The sequence below is a fragment of the Dipodomys merriami genome, unplaced genomic scaffold (genome assembly GCF_024711535.1).
Source record: "Dipodomys merriami isolate MVZ:Mamm:240054 unplaced genomic scaffold, mDipMer1.0.p SCAF_1779, whole genome shotgun sequence".
NCBI lineage: Eukaryota > Metazoa > Chordata > Mammalia > Rodentia > Heteromyidae > Dipodomys > Dipodomys merriami.
The window spans coordinates 53,637-59,651 of record NW_027203136.1 but is presented as its reverse complement, the minus strand read 5'-3'; the positions used below and the strand labels follow the sequence as shown (position 1 = coordinate 59,651).

The 6,015-nt window shown below is 37.2% G+C and overlaps 1 pseudogene; it reads left to right on the top strand.

Annotated features, from left to right (window-relative positions):
- Window positions 1-1,259: 1,259 nt before the first annotated feature.
- Window positions 1,260-1,356, top strand: LOC138829884 (U6 spliceosomal RNA; annotated as a pseudogene).
- Window positions 1,357-6,015: the final 4,659 nt, after the last annotated feature.

The window sequence follows — 6,015 nt, the reverse complement described above, 5'->3', positions numbered from 1 at the left end:
AAAACAATAAACAGAGAAGCAGAGTAAAATCCCTTTTAGATTAGTGGATAACAACATTGTTTTTTTTTTTTACCATGTGAATTCAGAAGACCAAGAACAGTTAGAATGTATCACAAGTTTATACCAAAGACATTGCGCTGATACTTTTTATATTCTAATATACATTTTAAACCTAATTATTTGTATTCCAATTCTATTTATTGGAATAAATAAATATTAATGTATTTGTGAAATTATCAACAAATTCTAGTAAGTTTCACTGTGTGAAATATAAAATCAGCACATATAAATATAAAATATATAACTATATATAATATAAGAAAAAGACACATGTTTTGCATTATTCTGTTGTGGTTACAGTACCAAAGGCAACTCTGTTTTAAAGTATTATTCCATTATCTCTACCTCAGTGTTTGATAGAGTTGGACCTAAAGCTTTACCATTTGTAGATTTACAGGCTGGAGGCAAGAGAAAACACTGTGATTAAAACATTACCAATTTAAGGCCTAATAATTAGGAGAAACATCTGGACTTCTCCTGCAACTATGAAAATATTTGGTGATAGAAATGCAGTAGGGTAAGTTCCTGCCTGGTTGGATGGTAGACAGGCCAGGACATTAAGTAATTATGCATATGATCAATTTCTCATCTTCTTGGCTTTAGCTATTTTTGAAATGTTAGATATAATAAACAATTATATTTTGATAAAATACCTTGTAGTCTGAACAGTTCTGACTGAACTGTTCATCTCTCTATGATCCTTGTAACTAAGATTAGGTTTATTCAAGTAAAACAAACTATGCTGTCATTGTAAGATATTCTGATTTGTCTGTTCCTACATGGGAGAAGAGTAAAGGGTCAGGTAGACAGTTGTGCCAGCAAGACCTCATTTGGGAAAATGTCAGCTGCAGAATGTTAGAAGTAGCCCGTAAGCAAGGCTTACTTTGAATCCATTAGCTTCACAAACCTAAGTCAGTTGGATCAATAAGTACTTGAAAAAGCCATCACCTTTGGACCTAGCTACAAATTATTGAAAGTATGATCAAATTCCAAATGAAAAAGACTTAAAATTGTCATTGACAAAAAATTGCAAATGTGAGCAATTAATTGAACATATAATTTTTCCCCTATTCACAGAATTTTAGGGAAATAATAGCATTGTTAGGAACAATAAGGATTCCTTGTTCCAAGTAGGCACCCATGGATATAAGCCTGTATAAAGATTTCATCATTAACTACTTAAATTTAGAAGATACTACATGCTTCAGCAGCACGTATTCCCAAATTACACTACAGAGATTAACATGGCAATTGCACAAGGATGATATGAAAATTTGTGAAGTATTCCATATTTTTCATTCTTCAGATGCAAGAAATGAAAAACAGTTATTAAAAAGTTGATTACAAAATAACAAATGTAACAACAAACGTAATTCCTTTTAATTAAATTTAGTTTGACATTAGTGTATTAAATCTTCACCTCAGAAAGGCGTTTACATAGCATAAACTTTACAAAACTTTTGAAATTAGACAAAATTGTCATTTTATCCCAAAGAAAAATAATATTAGGACCTAGGAAAAAAAGGAATCTAAGACTTTCTATATCGAATACAATCTGAAAGGACACATTAATGAACCTATGTATTATAAAATAATATAGAATTCAAAGTATATCTAGGAAAGAATAAAATAAATTATGAACATTATACAAACATAGAATATAGAATATTTTAAAATATTCTTTTTCAGACAAGCACCAGAAATACTTTAGTTTCTGTACTACTCATTTCAACAGATACGTTAAAATTATTTCTGATTAAAAAATCACAAACTTTGCAGAAATCATTATACATATAAACAAAAACTCTTGAATACATTTTGACATCCAATGCAGGCAATTCACTTTGAAGAATTCCACGGAATTCATGAATTTTTACAGTAAGTATTGATGTTGCTGGGCTCTGGTGGCTCACTCCTATAATCCTAGCTACTCAGGAGGCTGAGATCTAAGGTTCATGGTTCAAAGCCAGCCCAGGAAAGAAAGTCCTTGAGACTCTTATCTTCACTAAACCACTAGAAACCTGGAAGTGAAGCTGTGGCTCAAGCCGTAGAGCACTCACCTTGAGCTGAAGAACACAGGCATAGCGCCCAGGGCCAGTGTGCAAGCCCCATGACCGAGCAAAAAAAAAAAAAAAAAGATATTGCCCTTATTTGGATTGTGGAAATATTTTGTATGGACACAAAGGATGGACTTGCATTTTTGAAATTTAAGAAACTTAACCCGACCATTAGGACTTAAGAGAACAATTTGTACAGCCTCCCACAACTTCATAGAGGTAGTGGTAAATACTTATCCTTTGGGCAATTTCAAATGCAGTTTCTTCTAAGTTGTTCTTCACACCTGGTTTTATATAATGGTTCAACAGAAGGAGATCCAGTGTATCTTCGCTATCTCAATTCTCAACAGCAAGATGTAAGGGGGTCAAGAGGCCTTTAGTTGACATTGGTGTCTGTATCATGATTAAGTAAGAAAGAAGCCACTCTGGTATTATTCCACATATATACACTGTGCAGACGTGTCCAGCCATCTACAGTTATTGCATTTGCCACTTGAGTCACCAACTCACGGACAATGTCTAAGTGTCCACTGTAGGCTCCCTGATGAAGAGGGGTATACTCATCATCATCCCCTATTATTCACATGAGTGGCCTTTTTGAAAAGTAGTCTCTGCACTGTAGTAAGCTTAATATTTTCAGTAGCCCAATGAAGAAATTTACTTGGATCCTTCTCCATTTTTTGTCTTGCAATTGATACTATTCCTTACTTTTTCATCCTGTTCCTCATCTTCCTAAGAATTGACTAACCAGAGACTTTGAGAGCCAGTGGGAATGAGGTTTCCATGTATTTCCCTAATAGTTCACATTGGTTGAACTGGTCAGAAATATCCGGTGAATTTTCTGCATATCTTTTTTCACCATGATTTTTATTCTCTTTTTCTAATTTTACTATTTGAAATTATTCTAACTGGAGAGTAGGGAATTGATGGAGAACAGAGGAAAGATGTTCCTCCGTATTCAAAGGTACAGGCTGAAAATGAGGACCAGTGATATCTTCATGTGCATCTTATTCTAGGAATGAGAAAATATGAAATAATGCCTTCTATATAAATGATTTGGGAAGTGGCAGAACAAAAAGTTGAAATGATGCAACCAAAAATATAAAAGCAAAATAAATTAGGATAATTATGGAGCAAACATATTATCTATGAGAACCATGAAATAGAGAAAGGAAGAGAGATAGAGATGTGCAGTGACCTAGCTAGCCACAAAATCCATGACTCTGATCAATTGATAGAGCAAACAAAATTGTATTTTTTTAAAAGATTGAAATAGAACTTATGTATTTACTTGAAATTAGTAAATACATTTTAGTAGCCTACATAAAGAGACATAGCTTTGACCAAATTACAGACAAGAATCTAAATCCTGGGTAATTATAGTAACAGATCTGACTGAAATCAGTTGAATCACACTTTTCCTGTACAATAAAGAAATAGGTCCAAGCTAGTAAAGCAGCTAGAGAAGGCAGGCAGATTGTATCTGTGACAAAACTTTGTGTAAAATGGTATTGAGGATTTCTTACTGGTGATCCACTTGCACTGGAAGCATGATTCTGAACTATTGCTTGCTGATTCTGAACTATTGCTTTGATCATTATATTCTCCAAGAAGAAAAATTGAGAATTGATAGTTTAGGACTACTAATACATTTTCACCTTCTCACTAAGCACCTTCAATCATCAAAATCACATGAAGACAATAGACAGGCCTACTTTTTTAGATGAAAACAAGTGTCTTTAAAAAAAACAATGAATTTATGTAGTCATGCATAGGACTTCTATTTTACTAATGCCTCATACATTTTAATAATGTTAGGTAACAATAAATAATGGATCTATTAGAAAGCTCTTAAAGCTCATATGTTCAATAGTGAGTTCTCTTACACAGTATCATGGTATTTTTTGTTTATGGTCTTATGAAGAAATTTACATTACTAACTTGAATTTCTGACAGGACAGTATCATCACTGTACATCTTGCTTCTATACTCTCAGGTTTACATTGCTATCTAAGTATGTGCATTAGATAACTATAGAGGAAAAAGTAGAAGCCACACTGATGGCTCATGTCTTTAATCCTAGTTAATCAGAAAGATGAAATCTGAGGATTGTGGTTTGAAAGCAGACCAAGAATAAAAGTCCATTAGATTCTGATTTGAAAGTAACGAGCAAAAGATAGAAATGGCGCTGTGGTATAAGCAATAAAATGCTAGCCTTGAGAAAACTGAAATAAAAAATAACAAATTCTGGCAAAAAGCTGTGTGTATAGTAGGAAATGTCCTGCTGTGTTTGGAGCCATTCCAGATGTGTGAGAGGCTCTGAGTTTTGTCTACAGTTGTTCAGAGAACAATACTGCCATCTTCTTGGGGGTTGGAATATTCATGTGCTCAAGGACTGCTGAGACCTTGGGCTACCCGTTGGGGTGTGTGTGTGTGTGTGTCTGTGTGTGTGTGTGTGTGTGTGTGTGTGTGTGTGTGTGTGTATTTTTCCCTCATTTTTCTCTGTCCACTTCCTGAGTGCCTGTCTGCCTATTCCTATATTCGGATGGTGCCGTTTCTCCATTGCAACCTTGCCTTTAGCCCCGTATCAGTATCTACAATGAGTCTTAAATTGTCAGAGACCTAAATATTCCACTTTTCCTTTGGAGCCCAAGTTTTGCTATCCATATCTTTGTCCACCTCCAGAGTATTCTGTGTCAGCAGGGCCAGCTGGCATATGTTCTCCACTGCCTCTGGGGGGCAGGGTCAGTCATGCAACGTCCTTTTTTTCAGCTGGGCCTCTGGCTGTACTGTATGTCCCACTCCCAGCCAGCTGGCAGTGGAGTTGGGGGAAGGATGGTTGCCAGTTGTTCTGACCAACTCGAGCTTGATAGCTGACTGAAAGCTAACCCAGCAAGGGTGATCCGGGGTTACATGGGAGGTGAGGCCAAGGTGGCTTGAAAATATTGGTCGATGGCTAGGAAATGTCAACAAATCTTTTCACAGCAAGTCTATCTTCCGACGCTAGCAGGGCCTCTAGACAATTCCAGATGTCCAGAATACAGAGGCACAGACTTTGAGCTCCAGGGCCAGAGAACTACGGGATGAGAGACTGGTATGGCCAGTGCCTCAATTTTCTGGGGCATTATCCTTGACCTGGCTATGTCCCCCTTGTGTAAGTTTACTTCTTTACCCAGTGCTGGCCACACACCGGCCACTTGTGCTGTTGAAGTGGCAGGAGCAGAGGTGAGATCTAGGAAGACCAAAATCAGAATTTATGGCCTGAATGGGGTGTAGGGTGTCTTTAAAAAAATCTTAGAGCTAGAACTCAGAGCTTGGCACTGTCCCTGAGCTTTCTTTGGTCAAGGCTTACACTCTGACACTTGAACCATAGCTCACCTTTCATCTTTTTTAGTAGCTGAGTAGACAGAAGAGTCTCACATACTTTCCTGCCTGGGCTGGCTTCAAGTTGCTGCCTTAAGAGCTCAACCACTTGAGTAGCTAGGATTTCTGGTATGAGCCACTGACACCTGCTAATGATGTGTGTGTATGTGTGTGTGTGTGTGTGTGTGTGTGTGTGTGTGTGTGTGTGTGTGTGTGCGTGTGTGTGTGTGTGTGTGTGTGTGTTTACCAGGGCTTGAACTCAGAGCCTAGGTGGTATCCTAGGTATCTTTAGCTTGTTTGCACAAGGTTGGTGCTGTACTACTTGAACTAGAGTAGCTCCGCTTCCCATCTTTTTCGTGATTCTTTGAAGATAAGACTTTGCCCAGGCTAGCTTTGAATGTTGATTGATCCATAGGCCTCAGCCTTGAGTAGCTAGGATTATAGGCATGAGCCACTGGCATCCAGCTGCATGGATGTCTTTTCCTACACTCTTCTGTTCTAACAGCTATCTATTTTCCCTGGCCCAGATCTCAGA